General features: G+C 35.3%; 1 long non-coding RNA gene and 1 pseudogene across 4 annotated transcripts in view; both read right to left on the bottom strand.

The window, feature by feature from the left end:
• Positions 1 to 20725, bottom strand: part of LOC102153620 — a 74574-nt gene that overhangs the window by 14296 nt on the left and 39553 nt on the right. For all 4 annotated transcript variants that reach the window (XR_005368061.1, XR_005368062.1, XR_005368060.1 and 1 more), the window contains exon 3: positions 199 to 256. This is a non-coding gene — a long non-coding RNA (uncharacterized LOC102153620). The remainder of the gene's footprint in view (positions 1 to 198; positions 257 to 20725) is intronic.
• LOC119874361 lies at positions 2256 to 2342 on the bottom strand (annotated as a pseudogene).

The raw sequence follows: 20725 nt of genomic DNA, 5'->3' as shown, positions 1-20725 counted from the left end.
CATGGAACAGAATTATAACCATTCGAATGCAATGAGTTTAATATGCTAACTTTAGTAAGATGTAAAATACTTGTCTGCACTGGAAGCAAGGGATGGATAGTCTGAGATACCTAAGCTCCATGGCTATGGATATTATTTCAGCATACTGTAACTATCATTGATAAAAAGGCCATCCATGACTATTGATTGAAAACTCACCAAGGAATCTGGCTTTGCCATCCATACTTTGCTCACTGCAATAGTACTCTTGAGGTGTCTAGAAAGAGAACACCTTACAATGAGGTCTGAAATTTGGCCATTTTTTATCTACAAAATTTTGTATAATCCAATCTAATGCCTTCAATAATCAACTCCACCTGTTACCATAACAGTTATCATGTACTGAACATATGCAATATGTAAGATTACATGTAACAAACTCATGAGGTATTACCTCAGTTTACTTAGCCTCAGAAAGGTTAAGTGGTAGGCTTGATCCTGCAAAACTACGTAAGAGCTGGGCTAAATCCAGGTCTGCCTGTTTCTGTCCTTTGAAACTACCACCTTGGCAACCTGTACCGATCATACTACAGAGGGTCAAATAATTTGGGGGGTTGCTTTCTTCTACAACCCCATAAGGAAAGAACTAATGTCTGTAAAAATTTAGTTGATGATTTAAACATATCCTTTTGTATTTAGCTTTGTTCTCATGCTTACAAATTATAGAAACAAGCATCTACATTTTAATAATAGTATTCTTCAGGTTGTTAAGCATCCAATCAGATACATTCTCTTTGGGTACAGTATATGTTTGTTCAAGGGTACAAAAAGTAATACCCCTTAAATTTGTATATGTTAATTATATCTATTTTTCCTCTTTGAGCTTATAGGAAATATGCACTTTGTAAAGAAAGAAAAGAAAGAAATGCTTTTAAAGCCTGTATTCTCAACAAAGGTTAAAACACTGTTATTTTGTTTGTGGATGAAATCTATAAATCCATCTCCATCATCTAAATCATAAAATCACTTGCTCCATGGATGTCTTAAACTGATTTTTAAACTACCCTTTACATAAAGGAGTCACAGAGACCAGCTTTTTTTAACAACCTAATGTTCATTTTTATAACTCAACTGTCAGTACACATGACTTTTAACCCAATGTGTTTGGTTCTCGATCTTTTAAAGACTATTTTGAAACAAGGTAATATATAAATGAATATCTGGATTTAAGATCATGTAAACAACATGAGACTGATATAGGTTACCTCTGAGATATTTTAGTTCTGTAAGTTCTGTAACTGAGCTCTACAGAGCTAGACCCAGAGCCTACATGCTCCTTTACAATTTCAGAAGAAGCTATGTCATGGCTACAGTTCCAGAGGCTTTCCTTCTTACTTTCCTAAGGTGCAGTAGTCAGGGTTCAGTGAGTAGCCCTGACATCTGAAGACCCAACACCATGGGACATAAACAGATGTTGCCATTTGGTAACTGAAAAACAGTTGAAGAGTTTACCTCCATTGTCTTTTTTAACACAGAAAATATTATTTTAAAGACTTAAATAATTTTAAAACAACAGACATTTTTCTAAAGCATTTCCAATAGGCCTCAAGTAATTCCAATATATAAATTAATTTGTGATTTAATTTATAAAGAGTTGTAAAGAACTTTAGCATTTAATCAAAGTACAAAATAAAAAGGATGACTATTAAAATCCTTTCTGGGCCTCTATATATGGTTTTTCTATACATAAGTGTATATACACACACAGATGCAAATTCGTTGAGATGATTTGATAAAGACTGTGTACATGTTTACTTTTAAGACAAGTTAATGATCAGTTTCCCATATCTAATTAATACTTGGGTATTTATCATTATTTACAATCATATTCCTCCTCTATGCCTATCCAATTTTAGGTACCTCATTTAAATTTTGACCAATTAATACAAATCAATGAATAATGCTTGTATATTTACTTATTTCTGGCTAGTAGCTTGTATTTGCAAGACTTTCTTATATAAAGGATTTCATATTTCCTTAATATAGCTTCTCCTGAGCAAAGCTTAAAGAGTTCAGAATTAGTAAAATGTGTCCTAAATATGGCTAATAGTCAAAAGGCAATATCACACCAGATTCTCAGAAATCTGGGCACTTATATTATACCTGAAGTCTTAGAAATTACTGCTTTTCGTGGGTTATAATATCATAGGGGTCATGGAATCTGGGACTTGAAAGATACTTTAGAGATTCTGAGATGCTACAGATGAGACAAATAATCCCAAGAAAGATGAAGTTATTTTTACCCATTCAGAGAAACTTCTCTAGTAACAAACTATAGAAATGATCCCTGAAAGCACAGTTTTAAAATCGAGTTATTTTTAACACAGTCCAGTGTCTGTCTGAAGACCCACCCCTAATGGGCAGCTAGAAACCAGCCCTGAGTTCTTTCCACCAAACTTTCCTTCTTTCCAGGACAGTGAAAAACAACTAATAAAATTAAAGTTAAGACTTAATGACTATAACACATTTCTGAGAGCTCAGTGAGTAAATAAAGACTGTGTATGTTTGAAAAGTTATAGAATTAGAAAAAAAAGCTGATTTTTCATAATTTGCTTTCACGATTTTCATGACTCATAACTTTTTGTTAGGATGGCAGATATTAATTTTCTATTTATTTCACAGAGTTCCATGGAATGAGCCCAAAGTTAACAATATTTTCTTTTACTATCCTCAGTTTTGTTTTGTTTTGCTTTGTTTTGTTTGACACCGCTCTATACCAAAAATTTAGTTCATTCTACAGGTAGCCTCCTCCCTTGCCTAAGGCTAGGAATAGCCCTACAGCTATGACTCCTTTATGACTTCACCCCAGGAAGGATAATATTAAATTATTTCATTTGTCTTTTTAGTAATTAGTTCAGGTTCAACAATGTCCATCCAAAAGACTATGCTAAATTGGCATCTTGATTTTTGGTGTCTGTATATTCATTATTTACCACATATTTATATAACAATTTACCTCTAGGACACTATGCTGGGCTTCCACTGGAAAAAATAATAATAATAATAATGCCTAAAACATTACCCAGTCTCAAGAACTGAAAATCTGGCGTCTCCTGTTTTCTGTAGATCAATTCTACCTACTTGGGTGACTCAGAAAACAATCTCTAGTGATTTCTCAATTCTAAAACACAATTCATGGTAAAATGCACCATTAATTGAATAACTGCCTTTGGGAAACAAAAATAGAACACTAAACATTCACATTAAACGTACAGCATTCCCTAATTTCAAAAACACTAACATGTGGGTAAATTGCACATTACTGAATTGAAAAAAAAAATTGACAATTCATCATCGCATTTTCTTCTAAGATTAAATGTATTCATCTCTATTATTCAATGAAACAATTCTCTACCAACAGATTTCCTCCCTACTAGTATATACCTAAATCCAAATACATAAATTAATCATATAAAAGGATCTAAATTAGTTAAACACCTCACAAAATGTTTTACTTTTTTTCAGGCACAGGATTGAAAAAAAATGTAAATAATTTTGAAATAAATTGTATTTCTATAACAACAAAGCCACAAGTACCTTCGACCTTAACAACTGAAAAACTTAACATGGCATCCTGAAAATAAAACTTTGAGTTTCTTGAGAATAAAAAGTTATCTTGGGCTTCATCACTCCATTACTGGGAATGTAATTCTGGGAGACTGCTTCAAAAGTGTACTCTTATATCAGAAACCTATTCAAAAATATAAAGTTGCATCTTAAAAGCAAAAAACATTTCTAAAATGCATGATCTTTATGGAGAATACAGTTGTATCTCTAGTACATATAAAAAATGTGTTGTGCTTCTTAATTGAATACATTTGCTATTTCTCTGAAAAATATTCAAGCAATTACCTCTTTCACTGAAAGATTTAAGTAACAGTAGGTACTTTTTAATAACCGCTCTCTAAAATATCCTATGTAGATTTTTTACTATTCAAATAACAAAAATTCAACCGAGTAAATTTTAAAGATCTAATTGACTTTATTAAACAATTCATGAATTGGGTAGTATCCCATCTAGCAAACAGAAAGGCTCTAAGAGGGATCCCTGGGTGGCTCAGCGGTTTGGTGCCCCCCCTTCAGCCCAGGGCCTGATCCTGGAGACCCGGGACCGAGTACCACATCGGCTTCCGTCATGGAGCCTGCTTCTCCCTCTGCCTGTGTTTCTGCCCCTCTCTCTCTCTCTCTCTCTCTCTCTCTGTCTCTCATGAATAAATGAATAAAATATTAAAAAAAAAAAAGAAAAAGAAAGGCTCTAAGAGGAGTTGTACAAAATAGAAGGTTGTTATAGAAGGGGTATGGGGCAGGAAAGTTATTAACAAAAGAAAAGGATTAGTCCAGAAAAGGCTGATTTCCCTTAGGAGTAAAGGCAAGGGTCTGACCATGAAGGTGTCCTCATCTTTCTTTGGGTGATGGAGGAGGCCCATTCAGCCGACTCATTGGCATTGATCAAAAAATTCGTGACTGACTAGTTAAGACAACATTTCTAGGGAAAGTTGAAATTGTAATTAGTTTAGGTAATAAGCCATGGTTTAGGAACCTGGTCTAAGTGACACTATTTTGGGCCTGTGGTTTTCTTTTTAACATTTCCAAACAATTGACAAAATTATTTCCAGGAATAGGAAATAAGGAATGAGGTCCCTCTCTTCAGCTTTCAATATTGTGCAAAAGTTCTGGAATTCCTAATGTGCAGTAGAGTTGCTTCATCAGTCACTAGATGTAAAAGACCTTGGTAAAACTATTAATCAAACTACTTAGTTGTATGAATTAGAAAATTGGAGCCCAAAGAAGGGTAGACAAAGTCAAGCAGCTTTTTATTGTTAAAACGTTAAAACGAGGGCAAATTGCTAAAGCTCCCTCCTCAGGCCTTCCTTCTTTGCAGTATATCATTCTCTCCTGGCTGCACTCAGAGAGAAGGAAGTAGTAAATTTCACGCAAAGAAGTTTGGCTCATAAATGCAGTAAAATGCTAATAAGTGCAATGAGATACCCTGAGGTTTTTTTGAGAAGAGTAGTACCACAATCAGATCTTTGCTGGTGGAAATAACTGGCACTGGAGTATATGGTGGGATGAATGGGAGGAGCCTAAAACTAGAAAAGGAGGCCTCCTTTTCCATTCCATAAACGTATGGATTTCTTTCTGGGCTTTCTATCCTGTTTGATTGGTCTACATGTCTATCTTTATGCAAGCACCATACTATTTTAATTACTTTAGTTATTAAAATAAATTTTGAAATCAGGAAGTATGATGCCCTTCAGCTTTGTTCTTCTTGTTCTACATTGCCTTGGCTATTTGGGGTCATCTGTATTTCTATATGAATTTTAGAATTGCTTTTTCTATTTCTGAAAAGAATGCCATTGGGATTTTGATAGGGATTGCACTGAATGTATAGATCACTTTGGGTAGTATGGATATTTTGGCAATATTATTTCCAATCCATGTACGATCTATTTATCTGTATTTTCTTTACTATCCTTCATCAATATTTTATATTTTCAGCTGATAAGCTCTTCACCTCTTTAGATAAGTTTATTCCTATTTCATTCTTTCAGTTGGTATTGTAATGAGATAATTTTCTTTTTTTAAGAATTTATTTATTTATTCATGAGGGACACACAGAGAGAGAGGCAGAGACATAGACAGAGGGAGAAGCAGGCTCCCCGCAGGAAGCCTGATGCAGGACTTGAGGATCATGTCCTGAGCAGAAGGCAGATGCTCAACCACTGAGCCACCCAGGAGTCCGGAGATCATTTTCTTAATTTCCATTTCAGATAGTTTGTATTTAGTGTATTGAAATGCCACTGATTTTTGTATGTTGATTTTGTATCCTGCAACTTTATTAAATGTATTTATTAGTTCTAACAGTTTTTTTGCTGAGTCTTGAGGGTTTTCTACATATATGATCATGTCATCTACAAATAGTGATAATTTGATTTCTTTCTTCCCAAACTGGTGTTTTTTCATTTATTTTTCTTGCTGAATTAACTGCTCTGGCTAGGATTTTAAGTACTATGTTGAACAGAATTGGCAAGAGTAGGCATCTTTGTCTCTTACTGAATCTTAGAGGAAAAAGCTTTTATTCACCATTAAGTATGATGTTAGTTACCAGTCTTTCATATATGGACTTTATTGTGTTGTGGTAAGTTCCTTTTAAACCTATTCTGAATATTTTGATTGGATGTAGAAAATTGTCAAATGCTTTTTCTGTATCTATTGAGATGATCATGTAGTTTTTATCTTTCACTCTGTTAATGTAGTATCAATTTGTGTATGCTGAACCATCCTTGGGATGGGATAAATCCCACTTCATAATGGTGTATGACTCTTTTAATATGATGTTGAATTCAGTTTGCTAGCATTTTATTGAGGACTTTTGCATCTAAATTTATTAGAAATATTAGCCTATAGTTTTCTTGTTGAATCTTTGGTATCTGGCCTCATAAAATAGTTTGGAAGTGTTCTATCCTCTTCTGTTTTTGGAATAGTTTAAGAAAGACTGATATATTAATTCTTCTTTGAGTGTTTCGTGGGATTCATTTGTTTGTGGGATTTTCTTTGTTAGAAGTTTGTTGTTGTCGTTGTTGTTGTTGTTTTACTGACTCATCCCTTTACTCATGATTGGCCTGTTCAGGCTTTCTATTTCTTCTTAATTCAATCTTGAAAGATCATATTTTTCTAGGAATTGATCTCTTTCTTCTAGGTTATATAATGTGTTGGCATATGAGTCTTCATTTTCATTGTTCTTAAGATTCTTTGCATTTTTGTGATATCAGTTGTAATGTCTCCTCTTTCGTTTCTAATTTTATCTCCTCCTTTTTTAAAAAATGCAGATTCTGATTCAGCAGTTCTAGGTGCAGTCTAAAATTCTGCATTATCTAACATGTTCCCAGTTGATGCCGATATATTTGCCGATATTCCATAGACCAGACTCTGAGCTGCAAGGGGTTATGTCTAATGGAAGTGCAAAGAAGGAGAGAGACAGGAGAAATCTTCCAAAAAAATAAAGTTGGTTGTGTAGACTGAAGAAGACAATAGAGGAAACTGTTTTGAGATTTCTAGCCTAAGGGAAAGTTACCAATTGAAATAGTAACCCAGGAAGAGGACCAGCTATAATCTGTATTCATCAAATAATCTGTCTCTCTGCTGTTAAATCAATTTTATTATCATTTTTTAAAGATTTATTTATTTATTTTAGAGAGAGTAGGGTAGGAGAAATGGAAAGAATCTCAAGCAGACTTTCTGCTGAGCATGGATCTTACGACCCTGAGATCATGACTTGAGCAGAAATCAAGAGTTGGATGCTTACCTGACTGAGCCACCTAAGTACCCCTTAAATCAATTTTTAAAGGGCTAAAAAATTAATTAATAATAAATAATAAAAAAATAAAAAGGACTGAACCCACTCTCTTAGCAATTATTAAAATCATGCTACTAGTAGTAAATAGTGCATACATACCAACTTACTTATTCAACTCTGTTTTTTATTAGCAACTCAGTCACTACAATAATCTCTGATTACTTAAATCAGGATTGATGTTGACATAGAAAAACATAACACAGTCAGCAGGGACTTACTACCTCATAAAGAGTAGAGAGAAAGGGAAGGAGGGGAAAACTATAGGCTATAAAGTTAGTCAATCTGTGTTTGCATCCCTAAATTTGTGTAATACTTTGAGTTCTTTAACTGTTCCAACCAACCCTCAGGTTCCCCATCTAAAAATTGAGGATGATTATATCACCCAATTCACACTTCTTTTCTGAATTGTAAACACTGAGAGCACTTAGAACACTGCTTAGTGTAAATACTTAGTACTTTTGGTATCATCATCACCCTTATCATCTTCATTATCATCATCACTTTAAAATATTGGACAAATTTTAAAATGTATGAACAATATTTTACAATTCCTCCTATTGAGAAGTAGTCTTTTTCCCATCCCTTGAAGTTAGGTTAAACTTGTGACTTCCTTTGATCAACAGATTGTGACAGAAGTGACACTGTGTCAATTTCAAAGTGTAGGCCTCAAGAGAGCTTGCAGCTTTCACCTGTGCCCTCTTGGAATCCTGCACTGAGACATCAAGTAAAATGCCAGTGTAGCCTACTGGAGGATGAGAAGCCATGTGGAGGAAAACTGAGACACTCAACCTGGTAGCCAATGCTAACTCCCAGACGTGAATGAGACCGTCTTGGATCTTATAGTTTAGCTGACTGTCCAGCGTTCATAGTCATATGAGTGACCCAAACAAAAGCCACAGAGGACCACCCAACCAATCCACAGAACTGTGAAAAATAATAAATTGTTGTTGTTTAAGTCATAAGTTTTGAGGCAATTTGTTCCACAGCAATAGGTAATCAAAATAGCATTCACAAAAGTAAAAATTAATAAAATGGCCCTTGGTGATAAAAAAAATTTATGAGCTTCTAAAGTATTACAGTTACTATGAACTTTGATTTCTTCCTTTCTTCCTTCATTCTATAAAGATTTACTGAGCACCTAGCACATTCCAGATAATATACTAAGCTTCAAATATAAATTGATAAAACATTTTCCTGCCCTTACAGAGTTTACAGCCCTGTTGGCATTACAAATGTAAATACAGGAATATGTATATAATTATAAATTGTGATGTGCCTAGAGGAGAGAATAGCAGACACATGTCTTAGTTTTACTGGACAGTTTTTTGTCAGTGCTAAACCCAGAGATGCTGTGATTTTATTCTGAAAGAATCCCATTGATTTTATTCTAAAAGAATTGGCTATTGCATCAAACTCAAAACATTTAAAGTATGAAAAAATTGTTGTTCCATCTCTTTTCTATTTAAAATAGTAGATATAAATAAACTATCTCCAGAGATGGAGAAAGCAGATGGATTTGAAAATTCAAGCTCACACTGAATATAATTAACTTGGAAAGGGAGAGAAGCTAATGACGCCTGAGATTATAGGTGCCCAGGAGACAGGCAAAGGGCTAACTTATTTTTAACACTACACTAGTCTCAGCAGTAAGGAAAATTCAAACTTGATTAAAGTCTCTGAGGAGGTGAAAAAGCAAATGAAGAGAGAAAAAAAAAATGTGGCTATTGAGGAATAATTAACATTTTGACCCAGTTGCCAGCCTGAGTAGGTGTTCACTGCTTATTAAAGCTGGGTTTCTTGGGTCATTGCAAATGAGAAGGTCTTGTGAAAGCGCTCTGGGCATTGTTTACTATTTGATTCTGAAGAAGGTACACCTGAAGAGACAAATGGGCTTAGGCATAGCACTTACTCAGCAGGACTGGAGGACTGCTTTCTGCAAAGAGAAGCCCGTATTTGCATTCCCAAACAGAACCCTCTGGGATATTAGATCAGGAAGATGAGAAGATCACACCTGGCCTGGAAGGGCTTGATAATAGTCATATCCCAGGTCACCATGATTGAGGCTTAAATATAGCCTGGTCTACAAAGCCTTTCACGATTGAACTCTAAGGGCCATTCCTCTCTACTCACTCTACAATTTGGTCAGTCATATTCATGGGGGTATACATTCATAAATCCATGCTTTTTTTTAAGTGCCATTCCTGCTACCTAGAATACTCTCTACTTAACAAACTCCTGCTCTTCAGACACAATGTAATTGTTATTTCTTACACTCCGATTCCCAAAGTAAGCCAAGTTAATCATTTCCTGTTTGTACTTACATACTACTCTGTGGTGTCCTCTATAGAACATAATCAGTAATAGCAATTATGCACTTGTCTTACCCACTACATTTCTAAGCTCCTCAAACCAAAACATATTGACCTCATCATGGTACTGGTGATACTTAAGTATCTATCACGTAACAAGTGTCCAGGAAACACTCAAGTGATCAAATAAATAAATAAGGAAAGAAGGCAAAGAATACTTGAACGGATGTTGGGGCGTCTGTGTGTGCTGTGTGTGGGTATCCATAGTCCTATGTGGGCATGGAAAGACACGTATCTAAATGTTAACATTTAGGAAGATTTCTCATATCAACTATGAAAAGGTTTTGTGATTGAAATATCTTACAAATCTCTTTAAACTTCTCCTTTTCATTTTTTATTTTGAATGTAGTAATAAACCAGTGGCATATCACTTGTGTATTAAAATGCTTGTAGATATTTTGCCTTAGTTAGGTTTTAGCTAGGGTTTTCTAAAAGGCATCTGATTTGCACTTCTTAGGATTTAATGTGAAAAAATATAAATAAATGAGATAAAAAAGATTTAATGTGGTTTCAAATGCCTTACTGTGAATCTATGAGAACAGTATTTGATAAATGCTGCAAGTGCTTAACTTAAAGCTTGGACTTCTGTAGACCAATTTCTAAACTTCATTTCTAAGAACATTTGAAAGTTCAAAGAATAACCTTTTCAAAATTATATAGTTACATCAGGTATCAAGCAGAAAATATTCAATCCTGTCTTCTTTTTCAATAAACCAAAATCCTATAAATGTTACTAAGCAAATAACAACAGGTTCTAAAGATGGCTGGTTCTACCAAGTGTCTTATCTACATGAGTAAATTCTTTCTTGCTTCCATAAAACTATTATAATTCAAAGGGGATTTGAATATATTCTTGCTGTCAAGATATGTTTTTAAGTACTGCTTATTTTTTCTCTAAATTCATAAAAGATACAAAAATGCTCACTATAGAGAATTTGGGAAGCAAATAAATTATTTCCTTTAGAAGAGTAGGAGTGAAAAGAAATTATAATTACATTGGATCTGAGAGCAGGAGTTCTTTAGAAGAAAATAAAAACCATCCCAAAGTCAGCAGCCCAAAATAATTATTGCTAATATTTTATTATAATAATGTTTCATTAGAAAAATAACATAGAGAGGCACCTGGGTGATTTAATTGATTAAGCACCCAACACTGGATTTATGCTCAGGTCATGATCTCAGGGTTTTGAGATAACAGCCCTGTGTCAGGCTCTGTGCTTAGCCAGGAGTCTGCCTGAGATTCTCTCTTTCCCTCCCCCTCCATACCTCCTCCTGCACTCACTCTCTCGAAAAGAAATAAATCTTCAAACAAAGAAAAAGAAAAATAATATAGAAAACTCAGAAATACAAAATGAAAAGAATTAAATGAAAATCACAATGTCTTCTAGATTAGATTTTCCTAAGTATATGTGTTATTTTAACATATATTGGCCATAGTACATATTTTTAAATAGAATTAGGTTACTCCAGGTTTTTTCAAGGTTATAGCTAATACTACAATGGATTTTGTGCATAGATATTTGAGTTTTTAACCACTTTTTTAGAACAGATTTATAGAAGGGAAATAAATAGACTAAGGAGTACCTAGTTGTTAAAACTCTTAATACATGTTGCAAAGATACTCTCCAAAAAGTTGCCACTATAGAATTTCCTATCTGCAATAGATAAGAGCATCTATTTCCCATCTTCTCAATAATACTCAGTATTATATTATTTTTGTCTCTATTATGACAGGCCTAGGTTGTTTCTCAGTAATTTTGTACACTTCCAAGTTAGGAATTTTTCACATGTTAACTGGTCATTTGTATTCCATTTACTGTGAATTAAACTCCTTGAGGACAGGGGTGTTTTCCTGCCACACTGTAATGACTCAATAACTGGTGTAAAAACAATCATATTTTCACATACTCTGACCATTTGTTACATTGGTTTTTAACGTTTTTCTTTTTCATTTCTAAAAGCCATCTATATACTAAATGTTTATTGCAATTATTTCCCGCCAATTTCCCATTTTCTTTTTAATCTTGTTTTTAGTGTTCTTTGCTGAACAGTTTTTCATTTTTATATAATCATTCATTAGCCTTTTTACTTTGAATTTCTATTGTTTTTACAACTTTATGAACTCCTCAATTCTGAGATGACTTTCAGTGTAAACATAACTCACAGTTATTGTTAGGTAGGAGAGGTATTTATTACTTCTGTTAAGGTATTTAATTTGCAGAAAGAGATTCAGTGCCTCATAACAATAACTTCAGGAGTAACTGGTGTGTTCTGGCAATCCCTAAGAAGTGAAAAGGTGAGACTTTAAGAAAATACATTTCTCCATACAAGTATTCTTAATCTGGGGTGAATCTTCCAAGCCTATAAAATTCAGTGCGTACTTTTCTGGATAGAGTCTTGAAGAGACTTGTGATTTAAAATGGTTAAGAATCATGAGAAGTTCTTCAAAGAGTTTTCACATGTGACACTGGATTACCCAATCTTTAAACCTCAACAACTTTTCTTCAAATCAGAGTTTGACATCCCACAAAGAATAGTCTGAAGAATGGCAATTGATGTTTTTAAGTTGAAGAATAAATTTAGCACAAGCTTTACTGAAGATGCTGTCATGCTGAACCCAAACTTAACCACTGGGTGCCAGCCTTACATGGGTACCAGCCCATGTGTATGCTATTGAAAATTCAATAGATCCTAAGGCCTAGTATGTCAGTCCTTTGACAAAATTTAAACTCGTAAAATCTCCCAATTGGGTAAGACCGTATAAGTCTATGAGCCTTACAATCTTACATCACCATACTGTCCAAAATACCTCCAACAGCAGTCACCATATCTGTGATTAAAGATTTCTAGGGATGGAAAGCTCCTTGCTTTTTAAGACAGTTCATTGCAGAATTCCTCCCTCCAGTCCTTATTTTATGAAGACCTAAGTTTTCCATTTATCTTCCTGAAACAATGGAGCCCAGGTAATCAGGCACACCTGCAGGAAATCTGCTGAAACAACTTTTCAGCCTTCTTAAATGGATGAGCTGAGACATAATCAAAACAGCATGTCACTATTCTGTACAGATTTCTTGCTGAAACAGTGTGAGATTTCGAATACAAAGTACACTTTAAAAATAAAGGCAGAATGTAAGTTATAAAAAGCATAAAGTATACACTATACTGGGGTTTAGACCTTCTAATTTGGGGAAACTGGCATGGTAATTACTGTGTAGACAATCATTAAAGTATAAGGTCAGGCTATTGCCACAAAACTGGCCAATCATTTTGACAAAGCTAAACAAATGAGCAGAGATATTGTCGATTTTTACTTGGAGAAATGTCTCAATGCCAATGTGGGCAAATATCTCTGGGGAATGTCCAACCTACCATCTAGATTCATATAACAATGGAAAGGGGGTGTAGAACTGAGTGTGTGGTTGTCTTCTAGGAAAAAAAAATGTACATATGGATGCAAAAAAAATGTGAAATAACTTCAGTATTTTTAAATACTTAATTTTTAAAAAATAACAATTTTATTATTAAAAAATAGACTAGGTATGGGAATTAGCCTGTTAATTTCTTTATCACTCATCACAATAAAGAAGGTTCAATCAGAAACCCATGGGGAAGACAGTGCTCAATTAGGATGAACTAAAAAATAACATGTTAGAGACTCTCATCACAACCTCTAAATCCCTAAAGGAAAGAATTCTGCTCTAGTTAAACACTTTTTTGAATCTTGTGCTATACTTTAATTTGTTATTATAAAGGGTTTTGACATACAGCTTTTTTAATGCTTATCTGTTTTTATAACATAAAATATTACTAATACTGTTTTTCAAGGTGCATGTCAAACCAGAGAGCCATGAGACCAGGTTAGTGGCTCATGACCATCTGTTTTTCCTCTTCCCCCCCACCCTTAATTAATAGAACATAAGTTGTGTATATGTGTGTTTGTGTCCACATACATGCACTAGTATGTGATACAAAATATATTTCTTATTCTAGGTCAAGATCAAATATATTTGAAAGACATTCTTTCATAGATTAGAGAATAGAGATCAATAAATGATAGATTCCCCTTTAAGAAAAGATTATGTTCCTATCACTAAAATCTAGACATGACAGTATTTTTCTTAAAAGTTTTTTCTACCATGTGCTATCAAAGAAATGTTTTCAAATTACTTCATTCATCTTCACAACTCTCCTATGTGGAAAAAATTGGACTTAATTAAATGGTGCTGTCAACTTCATCTTAAGGGAATGGATTTCTATAGATAGTAGCTGCCAATTTTTATTTGCCAAACCAAAGATTTTTCAAGAACACAGAATAAGACTTCTGAGTTGTGACTAAGAATGAAATGTCAATGGTAATTTATTTCTGATGACAACAATTTAGATCAAGTCAAAGCATAGACTCAGGAAGTCAAAATACATCTATACAGCCAAGTCCCAGTTATCTAGAAATGGACTATCTACAGTGTGAATTATTCATGTAAAACTCTCAGATAAAACCAGGGCATGCACATATATTCCCCATTGCCATGTTCCTCTTGGTTCTTTGGCTTAGACACAAGGTGCCAAATGCTTGCCTAAAGCGCAGCTGGGAATCCAAGCTCCTAGATCATCATCCCAGACTTGCCTGATTGAGTCTCTGATATTAGCCAACCGCACTTCCCACTCTATCTCTGCCTGTCCATTCCTAGTAAAGAGGTTTCTGCCAAACTCTATACTCCCCTTCCTGATCATCTTCTTTGTTTATATCACACCATTTCTCAACAATAAATCCCAATGCATCACGGCCATGCATTTGATATGGAGTCCCAGGGTAAATTACAAACTTCACAGACTAACTGTGAGATGCATCAACTACAGTAAACTCCATTTTGTGTACTGGTCCAAATGCAGTTGAAATTTTTCCTCATATCACTCAGACATTCTGACAATTCCTAAGAGACTTAGTGGGGGGAAGAAAGTGTTGTGATCATTTGACTATAAGGTGGTATGCTTAGCAAACATAATTAAACACACCCAGCATTTTTCTATTTTTTCCTTCAATTGCAATAGACCTTCAAGGTTACATCCAACCCTACTAATTGTACAAAAGAAAGAGCTCTTAATTGGAAGTCATGAGAATATGCTACTTCCTATAGTGGTAGATTTTAAGTCCTGTTCTTCCACCACCAAAATGATGCAGAACAGATCTAGGTGTTCATAGATAGGCACTGTCATCACTCGACTGTAGAAAAGTAGAGCCAAGCAAAAGTAGGGAGAAGACAGAGACATTACAAGGGACAAATACTGGGAAAAGACTGGACTTAGAAGAGTTGATAAGAAGTGATTGATTAAATGAAGAATATAAAGAAAATTATAAATGTCAATGACCTGCATTTCAAGTCAGTCCTTATATCTTGGTTATGTCTTTGGAAAAATATTAAGCTCTAGTGGTTATCTAATAATCTAGCAAATTATTTCCAAATCAGTACTCAGTACTTCACTGGTTGTAATAAAAATACATTTCAAATAACAAACAGAATAATGTGCTGAAATAGCCATTTTTATTTAATTAATCACTCAGTTCTGTCAAACATCTGGTCAATTTAGTGAAGAGGAAAATAGACAAGCGATTATTTGGTTTAAGTGATTAACCAAACCAGTTTAAATGGTTGATTCCTTCATTCTATATAGATCCACTTCCCAGCCATACCTCCCCACCACCAAAAAATAAGAAAACAAGGATTCGGTTTCATAACATTTGTTTCTACGTCAATGTATTAGGTTCAGTTCTACCACAGTGAGAATGGAGATGTGTGGCATCTGCCCATTTTTCAGCACCAATAAATAGAGAAAGAATAGTCCAAAAAGGAAGGATTTCCAGGAGAAAAAAGTGCTGCAAGCACAAGGGTCCAGCAGACAGAATTGCCCAGTCAGGTTTGTGGATTTCAAGGATGGGATGGTTTCCAAGGATATGTCAGAAGTTCCTTCTTTATTTTTATTTTTATTTTTTATTTATGATAGTCACACAGAGAGAGAGAGGCAGAGACATAGGCAGAGGGAGAAGCAGGCTCCATGCACGGGAGCCCGACGTGGGATTCGATCCCGGGTCTCCAAGATCGTGCCCTGGGCCAAAGGCAGGCGCTAAACCACTGCGCCACCCAGGGATCCCTGAAGTTCCTTCTTTCATGAACAGCTGCAGCAAATTAATAACAAGGACTAATTCATAAACCAATAAGGTATGCTTTGAATTATAAAGAAAAACTCCAAGAAAAGTTTGGACTTTCCGCATGTGAGGGGGCTTGCATTTTGTAACTAAAGGAAATATAACTCCCCCATGCTGGTGAAATAGAGCATCTTGATTGTAGTATCAAAGTAAATTAATTTCTCAAATTCTTGAGGTAGTCTACAATGTCCTTGATGCAACAATTTTCTGTAAAAATTTATTATGTCTCAGTCATCATTGAATCTACCTCCTTCATTACTTCTCTTTGTAAGAAATACAGAGCCATCGCTCCCCAGTCCATCTTCAGAGTATTCTTCTAGCCCTCATGGCATAGAGGTCTCATTTATAGATCTTTAACTGCTCAATGAGAACGTCTCATCTCTTCTTACCTCCTAATATAGTAAGAAGTTCTGGAAGCTCCAGTGGCAGTGGCAGTACCAGGGATGGCAGCTAATGTTGTGGGTAATACACTCTTTTTTTTTTTAATTTTTTTTTATTTATTTATGATAGTCACAGAGACAGAGAGAGAGAGAGGCAGAGACATAGGCAGAGGGAGAAGCAGGCTCCATGCACCGGGAGCCCAACGTGGGATTCGATCCCGGGTCTCCAGGATCGCGCCCCGGGCCAAAGGCAGGTGCCAAACCACTGCGCCACCCAGGGATCCCAATACACTCTTTTCTGATTTGCTCCTCCATCCTTCCAACAAGTTATTAACCAATTCCTTGCATTGATTTCCTCTCTGCTTGAGATACCTAGTGCTTTCTCTTTTCCTGACTGACTCCTAACTAATATAGACCATATTTACCTTCATTGCCCATATTTCTCCACTTATTCCTTATATTTTATTAATTTACAATACTAAAATTATATGCTGTAAATATGTTATATATTTGTAAATACTTTACTTTTTACAAGTAAAAAAAAACTTGAACCAAATAAATTATTCCTTAGTTTTAGAACTCTCAGATAGCTACCACAGTGCCCATTTATACACAAGAAGATTTAACTGATTGGCCTGAAAATTGACTAGAGTCTGTTTTGATCTTCTGATGATAGAATAGCCACTTAACAAAATAAGACCTTTATTTTTACCAGTCCAATATCATCTAAAGAACCTAAAAAGAGACCAGCTGGCAGAGGAGGTAAGAGTGTTTGAAGATTAACTCTTCTGAATCAATTTAGTACAAAGTGTGGCAAAAACAGACCATGTAAGTGAACATTAAATGAAATATGGTATTAAATTATCCCTGAGACACATGTGGGCCCTGAAACTATTGAAACCAAGTCTAAATGTGTTTAGAGTTGATATGAAATATTCAGTTTGGTAAATATAATGCCAAAAAAGATTAAGTTTGACAAAATGTCAATACCTTTTCCAAAGGCATCTTTTTACCTACCTTGATGTAAACTAACTAGCAACTAATAGTATTATTGCCTGAGCAACCAGAGATTTTGCTAAGAGTCTTGAGAACCAACTAATGCCTTTTTTGAACTGTCAGATATAGTTGAAAGCAATCAGTTAAGCATGGTAACAGAAACATGGTCTCATTCTCTTTAAGCGCCAGTTAGTTCTCTGTTTCATGCCACTGGGTGCTCTCAAACCCCAAACAACTACCCTTCAAATACATTCTACTGGTCCCAAGAAGATGAAAGAATCAAAGAGTTACGGCATTTTAGAACTTCATTAGACCTCAGAAACCTTTTCAAGATATTACAAGATTTATACCAAGTTTTATCCAAAGATTTATCCACATTGATGAGTTGAGCAATCAGAATAAGAACTTGAGTTCCTACACAGGTCATTTTGCCTCAAGTGTATGGATGAGAATCTTGGGACTCTGTCACCAGATGCAAGAAACTCAGAGCACAATCTGCTTAAAGTCAGTGAATCACAGATTCATTCGCCTTTCCTAGGTCTTCAGAATCCATTCCAATCCAACAACAAATTCTGAGTTGTGGTTAAAAATCAATCTGTAAGAAACTATACTGTACTTGTGAATTTTTTCTTTTTTTTTTTGAAGATTTTATTCATTTATTAATGAAAGACAGAGAGAGAGAGAGAGAGAGAGAGAGAGGCAGAGACATAGGCAAAGGCAGAAGCAGGCTCCCAGTGGGGAGCCTGATGTGGAACTTGATCCCAGGACCCCATGATCATGCCTGAGCCAAAGGCAGGTGCTCAACCACTAAGCCACCCAGGTGCCCTGTGAATTCTTTTTCAATGGGAATAAATGCCTTCAACTGTCCACCTATTTTTAAGAAAATTTTCAGAGCTTTCATCTAGGTTGAGTTATATCAAAGCTAAACCATAGTAATGCAGCTAACTCTACAGTAAATCAATAAATTCTAAAGTTGCTATACCAATATAGCCTATGACCTTAAATGAACACAAGTTTATATACAATGTTCTTGTAAATATCCTTTCTTACAATAAACACTCTATTATGCTACCAGTTTATTGTACTGCTTAAAATTTTTGACTATGCTAAAGGTAAAGTATGCAAGGCTTATAATTTTATGTTTCTACAACCTCTCCATTTTCACTCTCCTAGATCATCATTACCACAAGATGTGGACATAGGAAGGAAGCTGTAAAAATAAACTCCTTCAGGCATCTCTCCACTCACCTGCTCCAGAAAAAATCCATTCTCTCACTGAAGTCAGATTAATCCTCAAAAACTGTATCACAGCTCCCATTCACTCCTCTGGCCCTTTCACTTCCCTAAATCCTGTGTTTCTCTCCAGGATGAATCAGTGAAGTCTGTCCTTACAGGTCTCATTGATAACTCCTTCTATTGACTTTTCCTGTCATGTATTATAATGCATGCATGCATGGCTTTTGTATGCCATTTTGAGTTGTTATTCATCATTTTTCACATTCATATTCCTAAGTTCTTATTTTATACTTTGATATCTTGCACAGTGATGTGCTCATAGTAGGCAATTAATAAATTATTTGCAGCAGTCAGCTAGTGAAAGGTAGGAGCTTTGGGGTCAGACTGACTGTTGCAAACCCTAGCTCTACCCTTCTGAGTCACAGTTCTCCTTAACATGAAGGTAATGAGACCTACCCTGATGGTTGTTGTAAAAAAAAAAAAGGAAAATAGAGAAATATCAAATATCAAGCTACTAGAATAGTAGCTGACATATATTTAGTGCTCAATAGCATAGCTTTGGTAATGAACAAAAGCCTGTGTAGCATTATTGATAACCACATTGTTATAAACAGCATTATCAATTTGTCATTATTAATAACAAACTGGAGTTTCAATCTCTTTCATTCTATTCCCACTATTCAATACTCATTTTGTTATCAAAACAAAATGTTGAACTTTTCAAGCTTGATCAACTATGCACTTTATCTATGGAATCTAGAAAGGAAGTATTTTTAATATTTTTATTTACCATACCATGTTTGTTTAATTTTCCCTTCCATTTATCATAGGCTTATTTTATTTTTCTGCAGCAAAGTAACAGATGATTATAGCTTGACAATTGTTCTATCTTTGATATGCCAAGTTGTAGTAGGGGCATTTTTAATCTTGGTCTTAACACCTATATGACATGGGGGGGGCAGATCTCAGACTCATGCGGAGGGACCTCCCTGCCCTGTGGGGTCAACCCTCCTAGAAATTGTGAAGACCTTACTCTGCCCCCCCCTTCAGGACCAGGATTTGCACAGAGGCACAAGCATGTACCCCATAAGCCCCCTCTTCTGAGCAAAGATATTCTCCTGCCTCCACTCAACTTGTGGCCCAAAGCCCAAGCACAAAGAAAACTATTGATTTTTCATGATGCAATTTTACTTTGCCTTCAAAAGTTAGCAGATAAAGTGATCTATTGCCAATGACCTTTATAAATGAAAAGTAAAAATGATACAACTTCTGGAATCTTTTTATCAAAAAAAAAAAAATGGCAAATAGACCTTATAACAACTAAGGCACTCAAAAAACAAGTTGGTCTATCAGCATAAGCCTCCATTTCCATGTTCCAAGCATTTCCTGTAGGGACAAAACACATTTAAAGGCAGTTCTACTCATAGTGTTCTAAACATCTCAAACCAGTCCCTTTGACTGTGGAAATATTAGCAAACCCACGGGCTCACATACATAATCTCACCATAGCCCTATCAGTCTCCTTGACTGCATTCAAGGCATCCACAGCATCCACATATGTCCACTCAGGATATCCTCCCTGACCTCACTTTTATTTCATAATACTCATCCCAAATCAGCCCATCATTCGGCCTCTACTCTTCCCCAATCTGATAGCTCTGTATTTGGTTACAGAGCACCAGGCCATGCATTGTATTTCAAAGCATCCCAAGATTTCCCAATCAAAAGTAGATAATAGTAGACAGATAGATGATAGGTAGGTAGGTAGGTAGGTAGGTAGGTAGATAGATAGAGATAGATAGATAGATAGATAGATAGATAGATAGATAGATAGATAGATAGATAGATATTCCCAGAACCTTCTCCTGAAGATTCTGGCTTAGAAGTTCTGGGGCTAGCCCTAGGATTCTTGCTTTTAACCAGACCTCGGGTAATACGATCATATGCCTGATTTGATAGCATCATCTTAGTTCAGAAATTCCAAACTCACACACTATGGACTATAGCTCACAAGGTGCTTTTCAAAAGTTTTACCTGAATGTCTTTAAGTGAAACACACACTCACCAATTCCCTCAGAGCCCGCTCCTTGCTAGTATTATTCCTTTGAGCCTCACCCCTTTAAGTCACTTGTCTATCATCTAAAGG

Source organism: Canis lupus, chromosome 12 (genome assembly GCF_011100685.1).
Source record: "Canis lupus familiaris isolate Mischka breed German Shepherd chromosome 12, alternate assembly UU_Cfam_GSD_1.0, whole genome shotgun sequence".
Lineage (NCBI taxonomy): Eukaryota > Metazoa > Chordata > Mammalia > Carnivora > Canidae > Canis > Canis lupus.
Note: the sequence above shows the minus strand (reverse complement) of the source record. Positions and strands in the feature narration are given on the sequence as shown.